Source organism: Miniopterus schreibersii (genome assembly GCF_964146895.1).
Source record: "Miniopterus schreibersii genome assembly, chromosome: 7".
Classification (NCBI taxonomy): domain Eukaryota; kingdom Metazoa; phylum Chordata; class Mammalia; order Chiroptera; family Miniopteridae; genus Miniopterus; species Miniopterus schreibersii.
Window position 1 is genome coordinate 51794737 of NC_138108.1, and position 26382 is coordinate 51821118.

Sequence of the window (26382 nt, forward strand, 5' to 3'; positions counted from 1 at the left end):
CTTCCACTGTTTTTGAGGGCCACTTATTAACATTCTGAAGAACACACCCGGCTGGCATGGCTCAGTGGCTGAGCATCAACCTATGATCCAGGAGATCGAGGTTCGGACCCCAGTCAGGGTACATGCCTGGGTTTCGGGCTTGATCCCCAGTGGGGAGCGTGCAGGAGGCAGCCCATCAGTGACTCTCTCATCGTTGATGTTTCTATCTCTCTCTCTCCCGCTCTTCCTTCCTCATTCTGAAATCAATAAAAAATATATTTAAAAAAAAATTCTAAGGAGCATACTTTAAGAAATCCCACAGTTAATAAGCAAAAGTAGCTAAAAGAGATATTGTTCTCTCCTTCACAATTAAAATTTGGCTCTCTCCTGCTTTTCCAATGTCGGACTATTAAAAAATTAATTAAATACTTTTAAGAAAATTATACAGAAAAAAATTACGTTTTTTCCAATAAAGATTCCTGCCAACAAAATTAAGCACAAAATTGTGCTTTGGCTGTAAATTGGGTACCAATTTCATGGAAAACTTAGTTTCTAAATGAAGGAATAAATGATTTTCCAGAAAAAAACCCAAAAACAAAACTCAGCCTGCTCCAAGCCAGGTGCAAGTCATAATTATATTTTTCATACTTGTCTCATGAACATTCATTGGAAATACCCTAGGTGCATGGTACATACTGGTACTTTGGGTGAGGAGATAAATTCCACATCTCACATAAGCATTTGTCTGAAACATGTCCAGCTTAGGACAGATGTTAATCTATAAGTGGTGCTTTATTGAAAGCACAGGTAAAAGAGGAAAGTTAACAGTTTTGAATTGGAGTATCGTCAAAACTATTGATTTCATACCTGTTAAAGTCACTTTTAACAATTCTGATTTGCGCAATGATGCATCTAATGATCTCCAATTTCTTAAGTAGCTCTTTTAGAGTAAAAGAAAATTCTAGATTTAAAAAGGCATTAAAAAATAAAGTAGGTAGATTAACAACTGCAAAACAATCCTTTCTTTCTGTCCATGTCTTCAGCAAGCTGAAGTTAGAGAAATGATGCTTATCTTTCAGTCTCCTTTATTCAGCTGAGATTCTGTATGCTTAATACCATAGTTTGTTTTCAAAAAGACAAATACATTTTCACACTTAACATCTCCAAACAGCTTTCTGAAGAAAGCACAAGAAAAAAATATCAACTTTATAGAGCCTCCAGAACTTTGTTGATGACAGATGGAGCATGCAGTGGACTACACTGTAATTTCCTATTCTGTATAAACTGAGTATTTCCTATAATGTTCTGTGTCCCCCAGCCATACATTCTAGGTTCAGCAGGAGCAGGAATGATTTTCATCTGGATCACCACTGTATTTTCAGCATCAATAAAAGTGACTAAAACATAGTAAGTGTTCATTAGAATTTGTTCAGTGAAAGAATGAAAAAATTGAGAGAAGAGTGACAACAAATCTGTGTTGTCTTTGAAATAGCATTTATATGCCAGGAAGTGTGAGGTTTCAGAACCATCAAGATGCTGAAGGAGCTCATAGTCTAGCAAGAAAGGAATAAAAATAGGGTGAAAATTGCACAGAAAAGAGGCATAAAACATAATTGTGGCAGGAGAGTCATCAGAGATGAGAGTTACTATAAAGACAGAGGTACAGAACATGACGACGTGTTGTATTCAGAGAATGCCAACAATACAAACCTGGGGTGGGGAGCAGGAGGAGGAGAAAAGAGGAAGGCGCTTTGGAGATGAGACGGAGTGACCATGTGCTGCCCAATACGAGGGCGAAAGGTGAAGTGGAGAATTCAAATGAGTCGGGTGTCACTGCCTCAGAGAAGGTGGTGATGAGGCCTGGTGTGAGATGACGCTGATGAGGAGCAGGAAAGAGTAAAAGCCAGGAGGTGTCAAGTTAGAGTAGTGGTAAGTCATATGAAAAGCCTGGAGAGAACTGTGGGAAAAAGAGCAACTTTGTTTAAGAAGACTTTAAAAAGAGCATATCATGCTAAACCTGTAGGAGACAACAAATATTCTATCCTTCACATGCCAAGTCCCTGGGCATACAACAGTGACTGTAATCCTAGGAAACCCTGCCCATCCCTTCCAGGTGGGCTGTTGAAGGAGACTACACAGAAGTCCTGAGCATCGTGGCCCTCCTTGCTTCAGTATCCTCCCTGGGTACACCCAGATGCAGCATGGAGCTGTTCTCAAAACCCGGACACACAGAAAACTGGGCTGCTCCCAGAAGAAATTTAGAAAAATCAATAAAATAAGGATAATATTGGCTATGGGTGGAAATAAACTAAGAGCCAGTAAATGTGTTCACCTAAAGAACTTGATAAAATAATCAAGGAAAAGACTATAACATCCAGAGCAGAATCAGAATGTGATTGTGATCCATCATAATTACCATCAGAACCAGAGAAGGGAACAGTCAGTATGAAGCACAGGAAAAGAAAACCTAGATGCTGGCCCGGACTGAGAAAGTCAAAAAAGTAAGATCTCTGTAAGATCTTTTACTATAAGGGACAGAGATGGTCTTGAAATGAAACCTCTCATGAAACTCTCTTCACCTTTGACAGGATTCTAGGTTCAGCAGCTACCTTGATGCCAGAAGGCAGAAGCCTGTTTGGCAAACAGGGATATTTTTGTAATTATGAATTCATACATTAGCACTCTGATTTATATATTAGTCCCACTTCTTATAATGGCAAGCTGAGGACAAGGCCAGGGCCGCAGTGACTTCAAAGCTCTGTGATGTGATTTTGGGGAGGCCTTGTCTCCACCAAGAGTTGTTCTCCCCAGACAACAATCCAGCTGAACGATCACTCATTCTGGTTCAGAAATTTAAGAAGGAGTTAACACAAAGCTCACACAAATGAAAAGGTTAGTTACCGTGAGTAACACAGTCTGTTAGTGGCTCTGGAACAAGATGAAACAGCTCCATACTGGAGGGCTGCCTGCGAAGGTTTTACATGCCAACCGGGCCACGCTTTTCCATCACTGCTGTGCTTGTGCACTGCGATGATACCATATGAATGGTAAATTCTACTCAATTCTTTCAAAATTCACTAGTTTAAATAAACTTTTACAGAACCATGACTTAATTCTGGGGTATCATTTATGTCTAATAATGTTTAAAATTTCTGCTTTCAAAAAACAGTTCATTTCACTATTTTAAGTGCAAACAATTTCAAAACCTTGTCAGGATAATATGGTTCAGTATTCCACACATGATATCCAGAAAGCACCTAGACAATTATCTCTATTTTGCATATTTTTAAATAAAGTCTTTCATTAAAATTCACAGTGCTTTGTGTGTTTCTACTGTGGTCACCCCAAGGTACAGGCGCATACAAATGCATATAGTGTAATAATACAGAATTGTCTTCAAATCTGTAATAAGCAACTAGAAAAACTTCTCTCCAAACAGGTGATTCATAACATTTTTAAAAATTAAGATATAATTCATACCATAACATTTCTATTTGCTTTATTACTACCCATTTTTATGATTAAATATGCATTACTCAGGATTTTTTTAAGCCCCCAATGGATCTGATTCAGAGTGGGTATTTTGACTAGCTTGCACTTACAATGCTCCTATTTCACTTGTAAAATGTAAGTGGCATGTCACAGTCAGATGAAAGGTAAATACATGGTTTCTGTATGAAAGCCTGAACAAAAATAAAATGGCAAAATTTAAATGTTTCACTTTGAAAATGTCTTCCTAACTAGTCTCGGGGTATCTGTCTGTTTCTGTCTCTCTCTCTCTTATATAAATACAATTAGTCATTGTGTAACTGAGCAAATGCTATTCATTGGGTAAACAGTACATCAAATTTTCCCAAAGTTATAGCAAATTCTCCAAATTTATTCATTTCTTCCAAAGGGTAGAACATTTGTTTGTTTTGGAGTACTGGTAAGTTTTAGCATTCAAATAAAATTGTGTATCTCAAATTAACCAAAAAGCACTTTTTTTTCCTTGGTTAATCCTCACGCAAGGATATTTTTTTCATTGATTTTCAGAGAGAGTGGGAGGGAGGGAGGGAGGGAGGGAGGACAGGGGGAGAGACACATCAGTTGGTTGCCTCCCGAACGTGCCCATGACCTGAAATCGAACCCAAGACCCTTTGGTGTGTGGGCTGAGCTCTAACCACTGAGTCACATTGGCCAGGGCCAAAAAGTACACTTTCAAATGCGATAATACAGTATGTATTGAAAATAAAAACAACCAACTTGAAGGTTCTGGAGTGACTGGTTAGGTAGTAGAGACCTCTACTGTGGGTTTTATAGACCTCTGGATGTTCCCCCTCCCCTACGTTTCTCTCAGGGCTCCTCCCTCAATTCACTGGCTCACAGGGGTCTTCCCTGACCACTCGGTGGGCTTTTGGAACAACAGGAATTGAGCTGGACTTTGGAGGATTGCAGAATGGCAAAGGGACAATAAAGGTAGATACAGTAGTATAGGTCACTAAAGACATCAGAGGCAAAAGTTACGTGGAAATTTGGAAGGTGTCCTTCTGAATGTGCTTGTCTCAAACTGTGGCGATCCTTACCAGCAGTGGCTCCCTCTTAACACATCTCCCAATTTGGTGCTGTTTTGAGGTCTTTGATCAACTGTTTGAGGCTGGGGAAGTGGAAAGGGCCCCTCTACCCACTCCCTCCCAGAGCTCCAGCCCTGAGCTTCCAGCAGCTTCCAGAGCACAGCCACTCACCCTCCTGTCTTTCAAACTGCACAACAAGCGAAAAAACAGGCTCACTGCCGCTGCTTCATCAAACCTCTTCCTTCCACACACACATACTTTGTAAGTGCCTCATCCTTAAGAAGGCACTCCTCATGAGATGTGTTCTGAAATTCCCTTTTGGGGGTATGACTCACTCCTCTAGTCCTGACTAATCTAGTTAAAGTCTTAACAATGCACAATGTTCATTTTCACCCACTTTTATCTGCTCCTTAAGATATTTCTCTCATCTATTTGGACTTGGGTTACTTGAAACCAGAATCCCTGTCGTCTACGTCTGTATTTTCTTTGGTGTCTGACACATGTGCTAGGGCATTTCATACAATGCCTGCTGACAGAACTGGTTCTGCTATCTGAGGAGCGGGAAACAAACTGGCATTCTACAGCTGCACTTACTGAAAAAATGTTTAATATATTAGATGGCTCATATTCAAAGAACCCCTGAGCAAACTGCTTCCCTAAAGAAGTCTTTTGTTCAGCAGTTGGCACTAAAACTGTCGGAAAGTATCAGATTTCATTCTCCAGCTTCCTAGTTGGGTAACTTGTTTTTCAGGTGAGGGTTTTGACTTTCTTAAAAGGAAGAATTTAGGAAAATAACCCCAAGTCAAGGAAGCTACATTCCATTAGCAGAAGATAACACAATTTGTGTCCCGATGTGATCACACTGGTATTTCTAAATTCTCGGACGTAGATCTAGTGTATAACTAATGTGTATTTTTAATGAAACCCAATAAATCAGAACTCTGATTACCAGAATAATCTAGAAAGCTGTTGTAACAGTCTCAATTTTGTCTAAATATACTGAAACATCACCTGGCCAGATTAAATGGGCAGGAAAATGACAGGACTGGATTATTCTGCATTTTAACAGTATGTTTTATTACTGCTAATGAATACAGATGTCTGTGCGCTGATTTAATGAATAAATCGAAAGCAGCGTTTAGTGATTCTGCAATAGTGTGGCGAAGTACCTCTAAGATGAACTATGTGTACATTTCTTAAAATTTTGTTTTACTTCCTTTTTGATTAATACTTCATTTATTCAGAATGCAAAGATAACTTCAGTCTATCAAACTGAATTGATTACAAATTCATAATCTATCAGAATCTAAATTGATGTGACATAACCAAATCTCAAAAATAAATATTTTGAGTTTAAAATATTGTGCCCTAGAGGCATTTTCGTGTCATTTTAATTGGGGGGAGTGGATAGAGAAGGACTTGCCTTTATTAATCTAAAGATCATAAACTGTGATTTGAAGTTCACTGATAGGGATATGCTCATATTTCTCTTAGATACTGCAGAGAACTACCAAATGCCCTCTGAAAGGCAGAACATTCACCAATAAAGTATGGCATTACAGAGTGTAAATAAGTAATGATTGATAAATATTCAGAACCCTGGCAATGCAAAGAAAGAGAACACGTGTTGGAAGGCTTTCCACAGCCACCCCAGAATCTCTCTACAATTAAGGTAATAGTGTGAATATAAAATTTTTATGCCCAAACAGCCTACTAGGATTATAAAGGCTGTGTCAAAAGTACCATCTGTCCACATGGAAGTATGTACCCTCACAAATCATAAGAATTATAGCAAAAGATATATTTTTGAACATCAGAGGTACTATGATAAATAATACATTTAATTCAACGTTTGGTGAAGATGGTAGAAAAAGACACTAAAAATTGCTCATTTTAAAGCCCAACAATTCTCTGATCTTTCTGAGAGACTACTATTACTCTGAGAGCAGCTGGACCTCTCAGTTTCTACTTATATATCAACTATAACCTATCACAAAACACATGCAAGAACTGTCAGTGGAATTAGCAATTGCCTAGGACATGCAGTGGTTTCTAACTTTCCCTCACTGGCATCTTTATTTATATTTTCAGCATCTCATATGGAATGTCTAAAAGATAAAATGTTCTTGTGTGAGGAAAGTTGGATGTGCCTGTTAAAAGGAGAACGGCAGCACCCACTCTGTGGTCAAGTACAACAAGCAGAGGTGGAGGAAGTCCATTACTGGGGATGGATCCAGGAAGTTTTCAATAGAGGACGAGGCTCACCATGGAGAGAGCTCTGGGCTCACATTACACTGCAGCATTCAACTGGCAACAAAGGTTTGGAGAGCTTGTCCTAGTAATCCACATTCAAGAAATTCTCTGGACCCCAAGCCCTAAATATCACTTTCTTACCAACTGCTTAATACAACATATCTCCTCTGCTCTTTTGACATCTGTGAGAGAAACTAAAAAGGTTTGAGGAAGACATCAATGTTAACTTCAGTAATCTGATGGTCAAAAAAAGCTGAAAAATACTAAACTAGCCTTGGCCAATGTGGCTCAGTTGGTTGAGCTACATCCCATGCACCAAAAAGTCGCTGGTTCAATTCCTGGTCAGGGCACCTACCCAGGTTGTGGGTTCGGTCCCCAGTCAGGGTGCATACGGGAGGTAACAGATCAGTGTTCCTAGCATTGATGTTTCTCTCCTCTCTCCCTTTCCCTTCCTCTCGCTCTCTCAAAAAACAAAACAAAAAAACTAAACTAACCAAGAAGCCAAAAGCCTGTTCCTCTGTCAGGACCTGCAATTCATTCCCCCCAAAAGGGGAGTTTTTTTCAAATGAAGCAATTTAAACATGGGATCAAGCTGAGAGAGTGTCAGATGAAACACATCTGAGTTAGCTGGGACAGTCTCACGTTGCCACAACTGAGCCCCAGTTTCACAGTACTCCGTTGATCTTCACCGCTGTGATATCTAAACCAGCTGGTTTTCAATTTACTTTCGACTAACAGCTGCCATGAGCAGCTCCTGAAATTACATCACAAGCAGCCACTCCCATGAGCAGCGCATACTCATCTTCATGCCTTCACAGCACAGCGGTGAGTAGCAGGACCATTCAGAAACACACAGGACTCTCTCCAGACTTGAGCCTGTGTGTTCTGACTCGGAATGACCAATCACTTGTGGTGTGTGTGATACCAATCAATCTGTACTCGGCAATGCACAAAGTACATGGACATGTCTACCACCTTGGCCTTCAAAGCAAAAAACAAAAAACAAAACAAAACAAAACAAAAACAGTCTATGTGACCAGGGAAGTCACTCAGCCTTTTCCAGCCCTGATTTTGTATGACTCCATGCTGCTAGTCATGAGGCAAAGGAGTGAAAACGCCTCATAAGACTGTGTCCTGACCATAAACTAAATATGATACTTTCAGCAAACATTTAGCCATTGTTTTCTTAAGCACCTTTGATTTATCTTCCGTAGTCAAAAATAAAATATTTTAACCAGCAGTTGGCTGGCGCATCCACCCTAAAAGTATACAAGGTGAAATTACATCTACAGAAACTTCTTGGCAACATTTCATATAAGCACTTTGGTCAGAGGAAATTGGGAAAAGTTCCACTCTAATGTTCCTTTTCTATTCTCTTCAGAGTTTTAGAATATTCCAATTCATAAAGTTTTACAAAAAGGTTAAAAATAGACAAGTAAAAATTCAGAAGAGACAATGATGTCAATTCTTGAGCAGATTTAAAAAATAATCACAAAACAAATAGTATTAAACACAGAAACTATTACTAAGGAAGCCCTTGTACTAAATACAAGATTAGTCAAGAAGCACTTCTGTCAGAAATGCCTGAGGTCACCAACACATGTCTAAACATTTTTGTGGCTAGATTATGTGGTAGCAACATATACTTGAGGACTAATAAAAACAGCAATGTCACAGAACTCCAGAATTGGGAAGGACCTTGAAGCTCATCTAGTTAAGTGCTTTTCCAAATTCATTATTTTCTTAACCCCCTTTTTCTAAATAAACTAGAGAGTAATACCAATACATAAAAAAATAAAAGCAGGAGCTACTGCTCCTGATCTCCTCAACCACAGTCAGCCTGGAAGCTCCCTGAGGAAGATTATTTAACATCAAGATAGCACAACAGAGATGACTGGAGGCTCTGAGCCAGGACACAAGTTGCCCAGTCTTGCTAATGGGTCTGCTGGCTCTCAAAGCAGGGTTCTTTCAACTGCAGCATGCAACCAAAGCAACAGAAACCCAAAAGAAGCCTGAGTCTGTTACCACCAAACTCAAAAATACTTTCTTCATACTATGCAACCTTTTAAAAATTCAAATTTCACAGTATAGCTCTGAGGGGAAAAGTTCAGATTTACTATTTTCCAAATGTTTTAATGTTTCAGAATGAGGACTGTTCCAACTTGCAGTTGAAGGATGTGCTTCCTGAGTATTTCAGAGGCCCTCCCCACAGTTAAGCTAGCAGAGCCACAGCCACATTTTGTGTCCCCAAGTCCCACATCTGTACATCAGGGACAGCAGCACTCCGTTCCGTCCCCCGTCCCCCGTCGTCGTCCCCCCCCCCCCCGCCAACTGCCTCTGTACTTTCTGTTCCAGGCTCTGGCATGTGTCCTTTCCAAGTCTGAGTCTCTTACCTCATACTGCAAAGTCACTTCATCTGAGAGAACTCCTTGACCTTGGCCTTGACCCACCTCCTCCTGGTCATCCTATGACCCTCACTCCTTTCCCCTTCACCCACTCTTTCTTTTTCATCTTAACGCTTATCACCACCTGATCTGCTTATCTCATCCACCCTCATCTCAAAAATAAGCTACATGAGTACTACAGTAGAGACTATGTTTACCAGTTTATCAAAAGCAACAGCTGGCAGCAGGCAGCAGGCAGCAGGGTGCAGGAGGAAGAACCTGGGCTTCAGTGAAGCCCCGGTCATACGACTAGAGTTCCACTTTCTGATTTCTGATGCCTCCTAAGTTCCAGGGGTTCCTAAGGGTTTGTCTTTGTTTTCTTGGTAGATCTACTTTTGGGGGGGTGGGGGGTGGAATCTTAAGGCTTTGATGATCAATTCTAGGCTAACCACTAGAAACATGATTTTGGAGCCCTGAGCTCTGTTCCAATTTTCATGTGTCCTGGCCATCAACATGGTGTCCTTCCAGATGCTCCAACTCAGCATGGCCACGGCTCATTCCTAAATGTGGGGTTTACGGAGTACTTTCCTTTTCAGCATCTTAAACCATTAAAAATGGTTATCCAATTCACTCTTACATATCCTCATGAAGTAAACAGGAGCAGTATAGATATGTTTTATAAGCTAGAATCTGTGACATCATGGCATCAGTGCAGGACAGCAATGGAACTTTCTCTTAATGTCCACCTACAAGCTTTCTGTCCACTTCCCCATGTGGAAGAAGCATCTTTGGGAATACTGATATGAAAAGGTTGTTCGGCAATCCATAGTGACTTTTAATCTGTTATAATAAACAGCACAGCCATAAAAAATGAAGTTGAAACATCACTGAAATAACTGGGAAATGTAAAATTACATAAATATTCAATGTTTTCATTATTTTGGGGACTATCATAATAAACTTGGTTAGAATGCAATAATATAGAGTTGGAAATTTCTGTGAATTTGTAAGAAGAATATAAAAATAATATCTAACTTGCTATACACTTATATTCTAGGTTAGCTAATAAAGTTTTTAAAAATATTTATTTAGAAGATCATAAAACCTGCTTAAATTATGAACCCAAATCATCCCCAAAGGAACTTTTTAAAGTTTGTACTACCTATTCCAGTAATATTACTAGGGGGTCAATGGGGGGGAAAGGAGAACAATGGGGGAGAAAGGGGAGACATCTGTAATACTTTCAACAATAAAGATAAATTTAAAAATAATAATTACTAACAAGTGAGAGAAAAGTGAAGGCTTAATTTTATGTTTAACTTGTCTCCTACTCTTTCTAGTAGGGCTAAATTATCAGTGAGATTACCATCCTTCAGGAAGATAAGTACAAGAAGCAACAAAATGGTAAGGCTGATTAACCACATAACTCTTGGATAGTCAAAGTCAGATCAGTTTTGAAGGAGTAACCCCATTCATTAAGGGGGGGGGGCAATGGGCAACCTGCACATTCATTTGCTCATTCCGACATTTACTGAGTGTCCACTATGTATCAGGGCTTTATATAGAAACCTATTTGTATTGAGCTTCAAATACAGATGCAAAGTTAACAGTATAATAGTCGCTGCAGTGCTCCATTCACCACCTCTCAAATTATTAAAGAAAACTAGTCAGTGTACATTTGGTTGTTTACCAAGTAATACCAGTTATACTGTCAGCACTATATACATTTAAATCAAAACGAGTAGAATGCAATATCCCGAGAAGAGCAAAAGGTTATAGGCTAAAAGGCAACTTGACTATAACTGTGAACCACAAAAGCTATGGCGAACCTTTCTTATCTCTTTTGTTCTCCACTATCTCGAACTCATTATATTTGAAAATCATAAAAGGCCACTATTTACTAGAATCCTAACCAGTGGTACTGAAAGTGAAGTCCAGCAGAATCAGCACCACCACAGACCTACCGAGCCAGAGATGCTGGGAACAGTTACAGCAATCTGTGTTTTCTGTGCTTGACAATTCCTCCAGGTGATTCCCAGACACACTAAACGTTGAAAATTGATGTTCCAAAATAACAAATAAGAGATAATATAACAAAACAAAGTGCTTCATAATTGCATACATAAAGATGAAAGTGCAGTTTGGCTTTATATTTATAGAACATTTTGAAATAAAAATGTTAGAGATCATAATTTCTTAACTATAGGAATGATGCTTTGAGACTGTGAGTAATTAACTAAAAAATGTCATTTATTAGGCTTGGGATTAAAAATAGTTCAAAGTAAATGAATGGTATAAGCTTTGCCCAACTGCTAAAATTTCCATTTAAAAAATAATAGGTATTTAAATACTTGGAATGTCCAGAATTTTAACAGGACATTTCAGTGAAAAATATAAAATCTGAATTTTCAAAAACAAATGTTAAAAGATTACAAGTGTATCCCCACTAAGTAAATGATGTGATGAAATACTACTTTACATGAGAAGAATATAATGTAATTTTACAGAAATTTACTTTATGAAATTACCGCAGGATTGACTTCTAGTAGCAAGTTCTTTCAGTTGGCCGTTAAAGTTCTTGGGTATAAGTTAGCGTGACCATTCTGAATCCTGGGAGGGTGAAGGGAGAGGCAAGAGGAGAGTCAAGGGAATGCGCAGCTGAAGTGCCAGAGTGAGCTACCAACTAAATGAAGCTCGAGCCAAATGAAAGCACTGAAATCCTTCTCCGTATCTCCTACATCAGTTGAAACGCACCTCTGAAATATCAGAAGCATATCAAGTACAGCTAACAAGTTGGGTACTGCTTATTTCATCTGACAAATGTTGCTTCCAGGAGCTTTTCCAATTCTTTCACATGTATTAAGGCTCAAAGTTTTAATTAGGCTGAAAAATTCCTATGAGGGGAGGTGGAACTGGATTTATGTAAAACAGATGTGAAGAGCAAAGCTAAGAGAATTATAAGATAGGCCCTCCAGTCTTTAACACTTCTTACCAAGAATTCCCACGGCATTCTTAAACATATAAATAGAAGACCCCAGAGCAGAAAGTCTCAAGGATTTGTGCCAAAAGTTTATTTTAAAACAGAGCAAGCTTACTATTCTTTGCTTTTATGAATGTCTACTTTTATTCTTCCCCAAACCACCTCTCACACACGGTAGAGGCTGCATCGCGTGCAAACAAACCTTCCGTATCACCATCAGCACCTACTGGCATGTGAGGTTACTTAACACAACTTTGCGAACCACCTTTTGTCACCAACTGCACTTGGGTATTTCTCTAAAGGGCAGCAGTGGTATGTTTGACATGAGCTGAGCTGGGCTAAGGGACTGGAGAAGTCCAGTGGTGGCAGTTCAGCTAGAAGAGACCACAGTGACCTGCCTGGAAGGTGAGTGGGGACAATGAAGAGTGCTGACGGTGAAGGGTGCCAAGAAGACATTTCAACTGCAGCCCAGATGGGACTTGGAGACAGGTAAGATGTCAGGGAATGAGCAGAGGCAGGAATTAACGGTGAGGCATTCTGTCACAGAATTTTAAAGCTCAAAGGGACTTGAGCAACAACTGAAACTATGGTTTTCAGCACAGAGCACTAGCTTGGGGATGACAGCTAGTGTCTCTGAAAGTTCACTGGGGAGCCCCCGCACTAGGGTTAGGAAGATATATCAATCTCAGGAGTGACTAGAACCAGAATTCTTATGAACCCTAAGCTACAAAGGCAGTAAGCTGGGTTTTAATGGACATGGAGAGCACAAATGTGTCAGCCCAGTAACTTATTTCCAGAAACCATCATCAATATATCTGGTATCATCAGTCAATGTGGATTATACCAGTTCTTAAAATAAGATAGCTCTTATGTACTTCCTAAGATCTTAAGGCTTCACTATTGTAGTCTTTTACACCCACATGGATGGTCAACGCTTCATCATGAATGCAGTTAAGCAAAGTAACATAAATGGCTTCCTTTTTACTCTATTTTACTTCGCTAATTGCTCTCAGCCTTAGAAAAACCCCAGTGAGACTGCAGGAATGACCAAATGTGCTTTACAAACATTGTCCAGAACCTGCCCAATGCTAACCACCATGCTCGTGAAGTGTATATGTGGGAAAGCCCTGAGTGATCATACAAGTGATCCTATAGTCTTAAAGATACTAAGGACTGAAAAGTAAGTGAAAAGATCAAGGTCATAATCTGCTTTAGGCAAGAAAACCTTGCCAAGTAGATGCTGTCCTTGTGCTGAGAAGATAGTATGAAAATGAATCAAAACCAACACAATTTGGAGAGACAAATAATCATGTACCTTTAACAACGCTAACGTGCTAATGAAACTTGGTTCTGCTTTCACCGAATTAAACCTGCCTCTTTGACAAAACACCTAACATCTGAGGGCAAGATAGGAGTGGCAAAGTCCTGGAACTCAGCTAGTTCAGTGGCACTGAAGGCACATTCACTCCAGTTTAACTCAGTTGGCTGGACATGTGCTATGGAAGGATGTCAGCAGGGTGTGCAAGCAGCTGCTGCACAAGAACCTCAAGCAGGGAGACTCTGCAGGGCAGGGAGGGAGAAATCTGTGAAGATGCACTAAAGCACAGCTCTGAGTACTACGGCATCTGTGGAATGCTGAGAAACAGAAGCACATAAACCAACCTGGCATGTAGCAATTAGAAAGAAAATGGTTCATTTTAAGTGACATAGTGAATACCCAGAAACGCCAAAAAGGCAGAGGTGCATGGCAACAATAAATGTAGGGTCTTTATTGTGTTTTATTAAGTGAAAAGTTATCATTGGTAATGTTAGTCTTTTTGGTTACACATCTCAGAAGTCAAGTAGGCCACTTGAGGCCAGAGCTCAGGAGGGTATGACGGAGTCAGAAAGCCTGCCCCAGGAAGCAGTGTTGGCAGAGTGCTGCTGAGCCAGGACCCTCCTTTGGCGAGTTTGGAGGATGCTTGTTGACCCTGACAAGCTCAATCTAAAACCTAGCTCTGCCCAGCTCTGGTAGCTATGATAAATTTCCCTAGCTTCTACAAAATGGCTCCTAGTTAGTGGCAGCCTCAAGCAGCAGAGTAAAAGGAAGGAAGCTGCACATTAAGATGTTGGGTCTGTCATAACCCTCTGGTGTCCATTCTGTCCAAAACAGAGCTGCTGACAAGAATGATGAGATAGCTCCTAAAGACACAATTGTCAGAGCTGCTCAGGATATAAATAAATACCTTCCCATTAGTCCATGGAAAGGTATTTCTTTCCCTCTAATACTGGAGTCTAAAATGTTCTCTTACAGAGAACATTAGAACATTAACAAAAGTATGGAAATCACTTCTCACAGTGGCCAGCCCTTACAACTTCTTCCCCAATACACAAACTACCACAGCCTGTTAAAAATATAAAAAATGTACTTAACACATAAGATTGATTTATAGATTTATAATGGAAAGTATGAAAAGGTAGGAATGTCTCCATTCTACCTCTATTATAAGAAGTCTATCTTTCCCTGCTTATAAATAGAACATAATAACTATTACCACAAAATCCTCATAAAATTGGTTAGATCACAAAGGAATGCTATCTTTTATTATAACTGGTCAAAAATTATTTCTTTTACCATTACTTCTTAAACAATTTTATAAATATTACCAAATATCAAAGGCCTTTTGTAGAGAAAAAAACAACACAGATAAGTGGGACTATTAAAAACCAAGATCTCTGAATCCATTTATTGATTTATGTGTGGGGCACCATAACTAGTACCACAAAGAACAGAATCGTGAATCAGAAGCTAATGCTGACTTCCAAGAAATTAACTTCAGAAGTAAATAATAAGACATATGGCCATATACACTGTTAAAAAGCACCTGAGGTAATTAAAGGAGGTACAAATAAAGTGGGGAATGGTGTGTACACGGCACATGTCTGCAAGAGGAAGGGGGTGCTGGAACACCTTTGTGAAAGAAATACCTGAGCAGGGCCTGAAGGGTACAAAGCCCTTCACAGTGAATAACGAAATGGGAGGAAGATTCCGAAGAGAGTGAAGAGCAGAGTCAGCAAGAATGGAGACAACATACTACAGGATGTGTATGGACATGATCATTCCAGTTTGGCTGAGCGACAAGATACCTACAGGGGATAATGATTAAATCCTGGGAAATGATTAAATCCGGGGAAATGCAAGGATGACCGGACTTTCAGATTAGGCCGAGAGGTCTGGCTCTGTGTGATGTACGATGGACATCAGGGGTCCAATGGAAATATCTGAAGGGAGATATTTCATGTTTCAGGAAGACCACTTTAGCTATATCACGTACCACGTTAGGCTGGCTTGAAAGAAGCGGGCACAGGAGGCCTTGTTTGGCGCTTATCCCAAAAGTTCAGGTAGGAAGAAAAATGGAAGTGGGAATTGAACTGAGACTGTAGGTTTCAGAAATATTACAGAAATAAGTCAAACAAATAAGTCAGTAAGACTTGATAACTGACTGGACATGGGGCAGGGGAAGGAGACAAATCAAAGATGAGTTATGGTTTTATGTCTGGTATCAAAATGAAACTAGGAAAAACAAGAGGAAGAGCTGATGTAGGAGCTCAGCTTGGACACAGCAGGTTTATAGGTCTGGTAGTTCACTCTGAGAAGGCCAGTAGGAAAATATAAAGAACCTAATCTGGAATCACAACTTCATCAGCTATAGGCTACTTTTGTTTGGCCCAGGTTCCAACCCCAAAGTGGCAAGAGCAGTTCCACAGTCCAGGGTGCCCTGGGACAACACAGGAGAGCTATCTCAATCTCATGCATGGTATCAGGGACTCCATGGTTGAAGTGAGCCATAGACTTTGACTTGGAGGTACTTCCATGAAAAAAATGGATGCTATTACCATCTGCAGGATATTTTTTCATGGCATTGCTGCAAAGTTAAATAAGAACTGCATTTTCTGTTGCTCAGGGAAACAAAATACAGTATCTATAAATAGAGATTTTTGTGCCTTTTCTTTATAGAACTCAGGTTTTAATGAGGATGTGTTATCTTTATTTTTTTGCTATTATGAATGTTTACTAAAGAATAAAAACATACTTGTAAGGCAAAAATGAACATTTCTGCATGATTAATAATAGACCCTGACTGGTATAATCAACAAGGTTGTCATTACTGGCAGTTAGGATGATTGCTTTCTCTGCAGAAGCCACTAAGCTGACTGGGACCTTCACACTGGCCACTGTGCTATGGGTGCAGGCACTGCATTGAGGTCAGGATGTTCTCTTTCAGTAGAAAGAGAAATGATGGCAGTGTTAAAAACAGGGTAATTAGGAAACAAACATACAAGATTAGTCTGCCCTGATTATTCATGAATGTAAAATAAACTAAATTACTTTATATACTGTCCATAAAAATGCCAACAACTTACTATTGAGGATGACTTTTTATGACTAGTTTCTCTAGCATTAGTTCAGTAACTAGAACTTTCTAACATTTCTGGGAGATTAACCACCTTGCTTTCTGATAACTGTGATATTACCGTGCATAAGAATAGAATCGGAAACTGCAAATTCAAGTTTGCAGAGGTGATACTTTGTTCAGTTCATGTATCCTACTTTCTAATTTCCAATCTCTATTGTCCTTGTGCTCCAATATCCTTCATTTTATTCAAGAGGTCTGAGAAAAATCTATGGGTAAGGTCATTTTTTTACTTGGTCCAAATATTATCAATTTTCCCCCCCAGAAATAATTGACCTCGTTTCTAACCAAGTGGATGGAGAATAAGTACTAAAGCAATGGCATGATTTATAACACTGTCAGCAAGTCAGGCCACAGAGCTTTCAAGCTGCAGCAGGGGTCAGTGGTGCTCTGCTCTGTCACCCACACAAAGACAAATTTTCCTCTGGGCCAGTGGACACATGCCCAGTTATCCTTTCAGATAATCAGAACACTGACCTCTGATATTCTAACTTAAGTGCAGACATGTGTTAAATGTTATCTGGCCAAAACTCAGTGGTGTTACAGTTTCTCTAGAGCTAGACACACAACTGGGTCACAAGGAACGACTTCTCCTAAGAATAAACTAGGAGTTGCAGCAAGGTGGGTCAATGCCATGCCTCACTGACAGGTACCAGATGGGGCTGCTCAGCAGGAAGGCTGCTAGGCCAGCTCTGGGTTTCAAGTGTGGTCCCCATTGGAATACTGCCCACTGGGGTTGGTGGCTGTGCAGCCTCATGCAGTACACACATCTACAGTACTCAGGAAAAGTCAATTTTTTTAATTAAAAAAAAAAAAAGCCCAATGGGTCATTTAGTCTTATGCATTTAAAATCAAGCTTCATAAGTCTTCACTATTAACCAACATACTAAATCGCTCAAACATGTGGGGAATCTAAAGTAATTGCTATTTTGGACTCCTATTGCAGCCTCTTTCATGTGGAGTATTTTACTGTTCTTATTGTACATGCTGCTACACTTATTTTGAATACAAGAGCACAGAACTGATGTACGAGCCCCATGGCCTCAATCCCTGGGTAGCCACAGGCTATGTGATGTCAACATCAACACCTGTGCTGCAGAAAGCCATGCCTGGTCAGGAGGAGAGCACTGGATCCCCCAAATCTCCCACCTCTGGAGAAAAACACCACTCCCAACCCTCCCACTGCTGGCATAGGGCAACAGCATTATTTGAACAAGAGGAACAGAAGTGTATGTAAGGGCAAAGCAGAGCACAGTAAGCTCTAGAATAGCCTAAGACTGCCTTTATCTCCATGGTTTAACACTGTGGGATCCCCAGGCATTAGCAGAGAGATGATTATATAGCCAACACTGGCATAATAAACTGGATCCCCAATGATTACAACCACTAGAGGAATGCTGAAAAGAAAAATGAAGCCCAAGAAACAAAGTTACTTTTCACAATGCAGTTAACATTTTTGGAACACTATGTAAAACTAATAACATGATAAAGTGTGAACATTTTTAAGGTATATCACAACAAAAATTCTGAAACAAAGAACCAAAATACAGGGTCCATCATGAGAATGTAGTGAAGACTGTAAAATGTTTATGTCAGGATAGATTTTCTGCCCGTTTCAAATCACCTTGAAACTTCAAACTTTATATTCACATTCATTTAAAAATGTATGGAAAGATGTACAATTTAGAATCCCCCCATTGTGCCCATCCTCACAATGCCCCAAGACAATCATTCATTCCTAATGCCCGGGCTTTCCACCTTCCCTATGATCCATTCCTTATTCTCTTTCTGCTACATTCCAAAGATGTTTATAATACTCATAAAATATCAGATGACTCTGAGTTCTTCTACACCACACTTATGTTTGTTTGTTTGTTTGGGGGGATTTTGACTATATACTGAGAAATCAATTGTTTACTGGAATTCTAAAAATTGAAACAGTATTTGAAATATGATGTCTAGTCTGCATCTGATCTTTGAAAAGTTAATGCTATAATAGCAACATCAGCAACCATCTATTAAAATTTCCTATGAATTGGACAGTGCAGAGCACTTTATACATATTATGTCATTTAATCTTCAAGAAAAAAACTGAGATACATTATTCCCTGTTTCAGTGTTGAGACTACAGAAGGAAGTGAAATAACCTGGCAAACGTTAGCTTACCACTGTAGTCATTCAGAAATATGTTTAAACTGATATTAATTTATCATAATGAAAGGTTAAAAGTTCATACATACACCTGTCCTTTTTTGACATTACTATCTTTAATGGCTACATAGAAATCTATTGTCTGATGTATTAACACAGTATTTAGATTTATAGTTTTTAATACTTGAAACAACTCAGCTGTAAACAATCTCTGTCCATATGAGTGATTATTGCCTTACAGCACATTAGAACTCAGGGACCAAAGATACTTTTTGGATTTTTTAAGGCTACTGATGCCTACTGCCGACTTCCTCAACAGAAGAGTGGTAGCAATGTGAGCTCCACCATCTGATCCTCATCAGTATAGGGGCAGGAGGGGTTCTTTTATTCTTTCTAGTCTTTCTTTGTCTAAAAAAAAAAAAGATACAACATTGTCTTAATCGTTTTATTACCAAAATGGCAAAAGTTTAAAAAATGAGCATTTATTTAATCTCGCTTGGGATTAAAAAAAAATCCCCACAAAACTCTAGAGGCAGGAATTACCCTCATTTCATTGGTAAAGAAATAGATTCAAAACAGTTAAAATATTTCCAAATTTACAGAAGCAAATAGCAAAACTATAATTTCTATTTGGTTTTTAATAACTATTTACTTACAAATGAAAAGAAATGTTAAATGCATTTTACCTATAAGAATATTTAGTACCTCGAAAAAGTCTTTGCAATTAGTGAGGAAATTCCATATTAAAATTCCTAAAAAAAAAATTGAATAATGAAAGTAATCAACTACCATATTTTACATTATTTTTACTATCTGTGATTACCTAGTTCAAATATTTTATTTCAAAACAAATGATCTGTAATGTTATTTCAGACATATCAGGTTCATAATTTGCTCAACAACTTTCAAATAACTAAGGTATATTTTCAAGTTACTTATTCATACTATTGCAAACAACTTTCAGTATATTTTTGGTACAGTTGATATTTTCACTGAACTTCAGGTAAGACTATAAAAGGTCACTTTTTTTTACTACTAAGAAATCTTTTTTGTTTAAACCGAATTCATTTCCCCTTCCACAGTATAAAAAACACACAATTTTAATACTGAGGTGAAATGACTTTATAAGAATGCACATAATGAAAATATATAACCTCTTGTCCTAAAGTGCTGAAAACAGAGCAAATGCCTAAAGTACTGTAATAGATGAATATCTTGAGTTGAAGTATAATGAGAAATATGCTAAGTGCAAACAGCTTTTCCCTCTTCATCAGTGAGTCCTGTATTTTAAAAAGAAAATGATCCAAGTTTCATAATGGCAAGAGTCTGCCTATTTCCTGAAGTCTGAAAATGTAAGCCTCATTTTAAATGAATTTTGCACCCCTGGATTCCATTCCCTTCTTCCCAAAAGATGTTCATATGCAGTCAATAATCACACAGGAGAATGAAAGGAGATTGAGAAAAGGGATCCACAGGAGCCAGGGAGTGTGGAAAAAGGAAAGAGAGGGAACCAATGGTCAGACCTAGACTAGTATTCCTGAAACATCAAGGAAAAGTGTGATGACAAATGAGTAGGCACACACAAATCAGAAGGCTGGGCTGAACCATATTCACTGCCAGCATGAAGTGCTTGACACCTACAGGGACGAGAGACTTTCTGAGACATTCTCCAATCCCCAAATTTGCTAACATTATTGTATCAACGAATTTATCTCCTGATATGCAGGAGATAACCCTTGATCAGTGTTACTCAGGTGCCTAGAGAGCAAGCAGCCCAGTTTCAAGCAGGAAAACAGAGGGCTGGCTCCAAGAGGGTGGGTCTAAAGAAGCCAATGGAACTCAGTTATCTGCCACTGGTACTAAGAGGCTGAAGAAGGGTATGGGAAGAGTTAGAGATAAATCAAAACAAAATTAAGGAAATGGAAAAATGAGGCAAATACTTTTACTGGAGGAAAGAAAAATTTGTATTAAAAGAAGACAAGACTACTTGGCTCATTAATAAATAATATTTACATAGTCAAAATAATGCAAACAATGAATAGTGATTTAATTTTTTTAATTGTGATATATCAGTATTAGAAAAATGGACAGAGAGGAAAGGGATATACATTTTCACTTATATAATAATTAGATGATGTCAATACTAATGACTCAAAAAATAGTATAACCATGTTATTTAGAAATAAAGAGATGAATATCAGAACAAAAACAGCTAAACAGCTGAAAGTGTTTGTGTGTGGGGAAAAAACTGAGGCAAAGGGGGAGGGGGTGTCAAAGGACTATTTATTATATGCTTTTTCGTATTATTTGATTTTACTTGCACATTAATTTAAAATAATTTTTAAAAATTGAAACAGTTTATGACATTAAAAATTGTTTGATAAATATACATTATTAGGTAGGGAGAAACTCAAGTGCTTTATTAAAATGGGATCATAGGTATGCAGCATGATCCCATTTTAATAAAGGAATCAAGGCCAAAACGCCCTTTCTAAGTGGTGAAATTTTGGATAGTCTACCCTTATTATTCCATATTTTCTACTGTAAACATATATAACACTTTTATAAGAAAGGGAGAAAAGTTAACTTAAAAAATAAGCAGGAGGAAAGTGGTCAGCTGGCAATGGAACTTAAACAGGAGTCAGGCCTGGCTGGCATGGCTCAGAGGTTGAGCATTGACCTATGATCCAAGTGATCGTGGTTCGATTCCCGGTCAGGGCACATACCCCAGTTGTGGGCTCGATCCCCGGTGGAAGGCGTACAGGTGGAAGGCGTACAGGAGGCATCCGATCAATGTCTCATCATTGATGTTTCTATCTTTCCCCCTCTCCCTTCCTCTCTCTGAAATCAATAAAGATCTATTTTAAAAAAAGAAAGAAAAGAAATACGAGTCAGAAAGATAAAAGGAGACACACACAAAATTATCTCCTAATAGCAAGCAAGAAAAGAAATTTCACCAAGGAGTGGGTAGTCAATGAGGCCAAGTGTTGCTGGGCAAGATGATCTGTGAAAAACCTCCATTAAGAAATCAAGAGTTTCATCAGGAGCAAAGCCTGAGCAGAAAAATGGTTGGAAAAAGGCAGGGATGTGGGAGCTGAGCAGAAAACAGAGACCGAGGAAGAGGAGAGGGCATCAAATACTGTGAAATACTGTCCTGTGAGAGGGAACAGGGAGCCCAGGCCAATTCTCAGGAGGTACAGGCAGGTTTCTAGCTGTTAAAATCTGGGGAGATGGATGTTTAAGGAGAAAAGAAGCCATTGGAGAAGTGACTTAGGATGTGAGAAACGATGATTTCCCAGTTAAAAAAAAAAAAGACAAACTTTGAGTAAATGGACACACACACACACACACACACACACACACACACAATGGGGGTGGGGGGACTTCTAATTTTTACAAACATTAGTTCCCAAAGAGTGCTTGACTATATTCTGTCATTTGGCACAAAGAGCCCATGAGGCCAACCCACTGGCCATTCACTATGGATTTTGATAAACTATGAATCCTAATGCAACAAGGGAAGCATTTTTACTACTACTACTATGTAAGCCAAAAGTTACCATTATTCACAAGAATACTTGATCACTTTAAAAATAATTGCTCTATAATGCTAATCAAGTTGATTAACAGGGCTGGCATGCTTGATAACATTTGCAAAATAAATAGAATTTTTCATTACAGTTAAATTTTACAACAAGAGTAGAATTTTAGCCCAGCCGGGCATGGCTCAGTGGTTGAGCGTCAACCTAGGATCCAGGCGATCAGGGTTCGATTCCCGGTCAGGGCACATGCCTGGGTTGTGGGCTCGACCAATGAATCTCTCATCATTGATGTTTCTAGCTCTCTCTCGCCCTCTCCTTTCCTCTCTCTGAAATCAATGAAGATATATTTAAAAAAAAAAAAAAAAGAGTAGAATTTTAAATCTCACTTAGCAAGTACCTGGGGGGGAAAAGCAAGATGCTGAAGAATGTGTTTGATATGACCCATTTCTATTTCTTAAAGTGCTGTTAAGAGTTAGTATTTCTACCATGGGCTGCACATTACAATCACCCAGGGAGCTATTAAGAATGCCAGGGTACCATCCCAGGGATTCTGGGTTACTTGATTTGGGACAGGGCCTAGGTGTTGGGATTTTTTTATACCCTTCCCGGCCTCCTACCCACCTTGCCACCTACCCCCCTGGCCTCCTACCCAAATGATTCTGTGTTTACTAAACAGAAAAGTATGAAAGGGTTGGGGCTCAGAATTTTCCTACTTTGCACATTTCTGTATTGTTTGACTTCCTAAAGAATGATAATACGTTACCTCTATAATTTAAATAGAAGTATTTCTATTTAAAAATTAACAAAAGGAATACCTCTTCCTAGTCTTTATGATGTCAGTAGGGAAAATACCTTTAAGTTGTTACAATGCTCACTTTTCTGTTACAGGGTGTTTTTAGAAAATATCAAATTCTGTGTACTTGGAGTATGACAGTGAATAAGTGGCAGTGTGAGCACATCTAAATGTGAGGAAAGATTAGAGACAGATCTTGAGGGGCTTCATATGTCCTGTGAGTGTTCTGGCTTCACTCTGTAGGCAACTGAATGTTTCAAATCAGGGGAGTGACATGATGTGGACTCTAGATGGAGGAAATTCAAATTGCAAAAGGCAAAACTATAAAGTTAAAAGAAGACAATGTTGCACAACATCTTTGAAGCTTAAGGGTAAGTGAAGGACTTAAAACCTACAAGTCATAAAGCAAAAATAAAAATAAATAAAAATTTTTATTTCTTTTCAGTGGATAAAGTTTACAGGCAGATGAGGGAGTAGAAGATTTTTGCAATGACAGGGGACTAACATTCAGAATATGAGAATGTCTCTCAAATCAACATAGGAAGGTGAGAACCCAAAGCATAAATGGGCAAAAATTTACAGAGGTGGATACCCCAAAAAAGGTAACAAGCAGATGAAGAGATGATGAAGTTCACAAGTAGTCAGAGAAATACAAATTAGAAATAAGATATTTTATACCTGATAGGCTGGCAAAAATTAGAAAGCTGGACCAAGCCAAGTGTGGGAATGCGGCCATTCTAGAGAACATCAGTAAGGCTTCTGCAAACTAAACGTACTCCAAGTCCATGACCCAGCAATTCTGGTCTTAGGCATAGTTCCCAAAGAAACTGCCACACAGGTCCCAAGGGACATTCAGTCCACTTGGTGATGGTGGGAGGGTGGAAGCATTCTAGATCCCCATCACAGAAGGAGTGGAGAGGGAAAAAGGGATGAATGTACATCACAAAATACTCAACTACAGTCAGAATCAACAAGATAATATTCACACAGGACCAAGGACAGATCTTTAAAATAAATGGTTGAGTGAAAACATTAACTGAATGGAAACAAAATCATTTATGTAACAATTTACATAATACAAAATATTCATTACACAAGAGTGCATTGGAACAAAAAGAATCACACTAAACAAATTACAATAAATGCCTATGATAGTGGAGGGGGTGTGACATGTAAGGGATGGTGATAACAAGAGTTAAATAAAACACTGGCTTGGCCCAGACCAATGACAAAATGCCACCGACTGAGATGTATGAATAATTCCACCCAAAGTCCAACTAACAAACTTACAAAATACAGATTAGCAATGTGAATGAAGTGACGGAGAATATTAAGTGAGGAGAATAAACAGAAGGCACTTCCGTCAACCTTCTAGGGTGGTTCACTACTAAAACCTATAGACTCCTGACCTCAATAGAGATTAGACAGATGTTGAAAACCATTCCCTGCGTGGAAGCCTAAGGGAGCACTGCTGTTTGCACTTTTTCCTCTAGGAAAATGTCTGCTTATTCCAACTTGGTATTTCCCATTTCCAGACTTCAACCACCTATAGCAAATCAGGCACTCTGACCATTTAAACCAACAGTATTTTTATGAACAGCCATTAAAAGTGAAAATTTGCTACAGTTTTTGGAAAAGTCTATGAAAAAATACATCTAATTTACTTATGTAGGTTTTAACCCCCTCAAAAAATTGCAGTAAATATGTTTGTCCTTGTAGACAGCAGTTTTGCTTTCCCTCTGAAGGTTTTTTAAAATATGACTTGCTAACCATGTCTGTTATCACAGAGGTACCAGAAGCCTAGCAGGAAAGAAAGCCGGGCAACTACCACTCTAAATCCCCTTGCTTCAACATGTTCACAGTGGCACTGACCAATCCACTGGCAAAATAACTTCATAAACTAAACTCATACATTTGGCTACAAGTATCCCAATTTCACCCTAGGTAGATGCCATCCGATATTAATGATTTACACACCCTTAAGCTGACTAAAAATAAAGTAAATCCAACTGTTTGATCTAGTATCTCTAGTGTGCCTATTTAAAAATAAAGTTTGAGGACAGTATTTCCCCTAATTGTTTCCGTAATAATGAGCAACAGCTAAAGAAAAATTGTTTATATTGTTAGTTATTTTCCCAAAGAAGGTTGGGAATGAGGGGAAGGGAGTCTGTAGCCAGGGTTTTAGAGCCATCAGCACAAGAGAGAGACCTGAGGAATCCAGACTCCCCTCACTTTAATGTCTTTCTACTATATCTTAATGTTTTGCCAAACATAACATAGCATTATATATACTTTTGCTTTATTTGATAAACATAACTTTAAAAATTATTTCCACTGAATCCAAATGGCAAGAAACTTTTATAAACCACATAAATAACATAGGGTTTAAATGCAGTGAGTAGAATTTAGTTTCTGATACTCTGACACTGAAGGAAAAAAAAAGGGGGGGGTTAATGAACCTTGAATGTGAGAGGGAAGGCACTCTCCGTAAAAACACAAACAAACCCATCTCTCTCCCTCCAGCTAAGAGCTGAGCAGGGGGTGAAGGGTCAGGGGATTTGAGCCCCAGATACCAGAAACATTTTAATGTGTAGAAGATGGTTCTGAGCATGCCAGAGCAACTCCACATGGGGAGAAAAAATACATGAAGAAACCTCTTTGATTTGTCAGAGACACAAACTCAAAAAGATTAAGATAGTCTAATCACATTAAAACTGCCTTTGTGACTATAAAAAGACTTAGGAAGTTACTGTAAACAGTAACTCAAAAAGGAAAAGCCCAGATATGCAAATATCCAGTGACATAATACTGGAAGATTTAAGATGGTATATAAATTTCGTACTTACAATATATGGTTTCTAAAGGAAAAAAATGACTGTACCTGGATCGAACTTCTTTGTTTTTATTTTAAATGAAACTTAATTAAAAAGCAAAGTATTAGATTTCTGATGTAGAGGAAGTAAACTGAAGAGATTTATCAAAATCCTCAAGTTCAACTCGACCCATTGGAGAGACGAGAAAATAATGGCCCAGAGAGATGTAATGTGCTCTCTAAGACCGCTAAGGCAGTTAACAGAAACGAAGATCAGCCCTCTTTGAAGGCACAGTGCCTTGCTCACCTGTTTCTGTTTCCAGATACCCTTTGTACAGCTCTTTTTAAATAGTAACAGGCCTTGTCCTTTCCCTGGCTCAGGAGCAGATTCTAATTTCTTTCACTACAAAGCTAACAAGAATCACAATATTTATAACAGTGCTATTCTTGGAAGTGACATTACATAATCATAAGGACTATT

General features: G+C 38.7%; 1 protein-coding gene across 12 annotated transcripts in view; it reads right to left on the bottom strand.

Moving 5' to 3' along the window:
- PKP4 (plakophilin 4) overlaps positions 1 to 26382 on the bottom strand; it is a 213795-nt gene that overhangs the window by 156258 nt on the left and 31155 nt on the right. The window contains exons 2-3 of one of the 12 annotated variants that reach the window (XM_081142557.1): positions 11698 to 11779; positions 11134 to 11213 (exon numbers count right to left, since the gene is read on the bottom strand). The exons of 9 other annotated variants lie outside the window; for them this stretch is intronic. The gene's annotated coding sequence lies outside the window, so the exon portion shown is untranslated. Of the gene's footprint in view, positions 1 to 11133; positions 11214 to 11684; positions 11780 to 26382 lie in introns of all 12 variants that reach the window. 2 more of the 12 variants (XM_081142582.1, XM_081142558.1) reach the window with 2 other exon arrangements.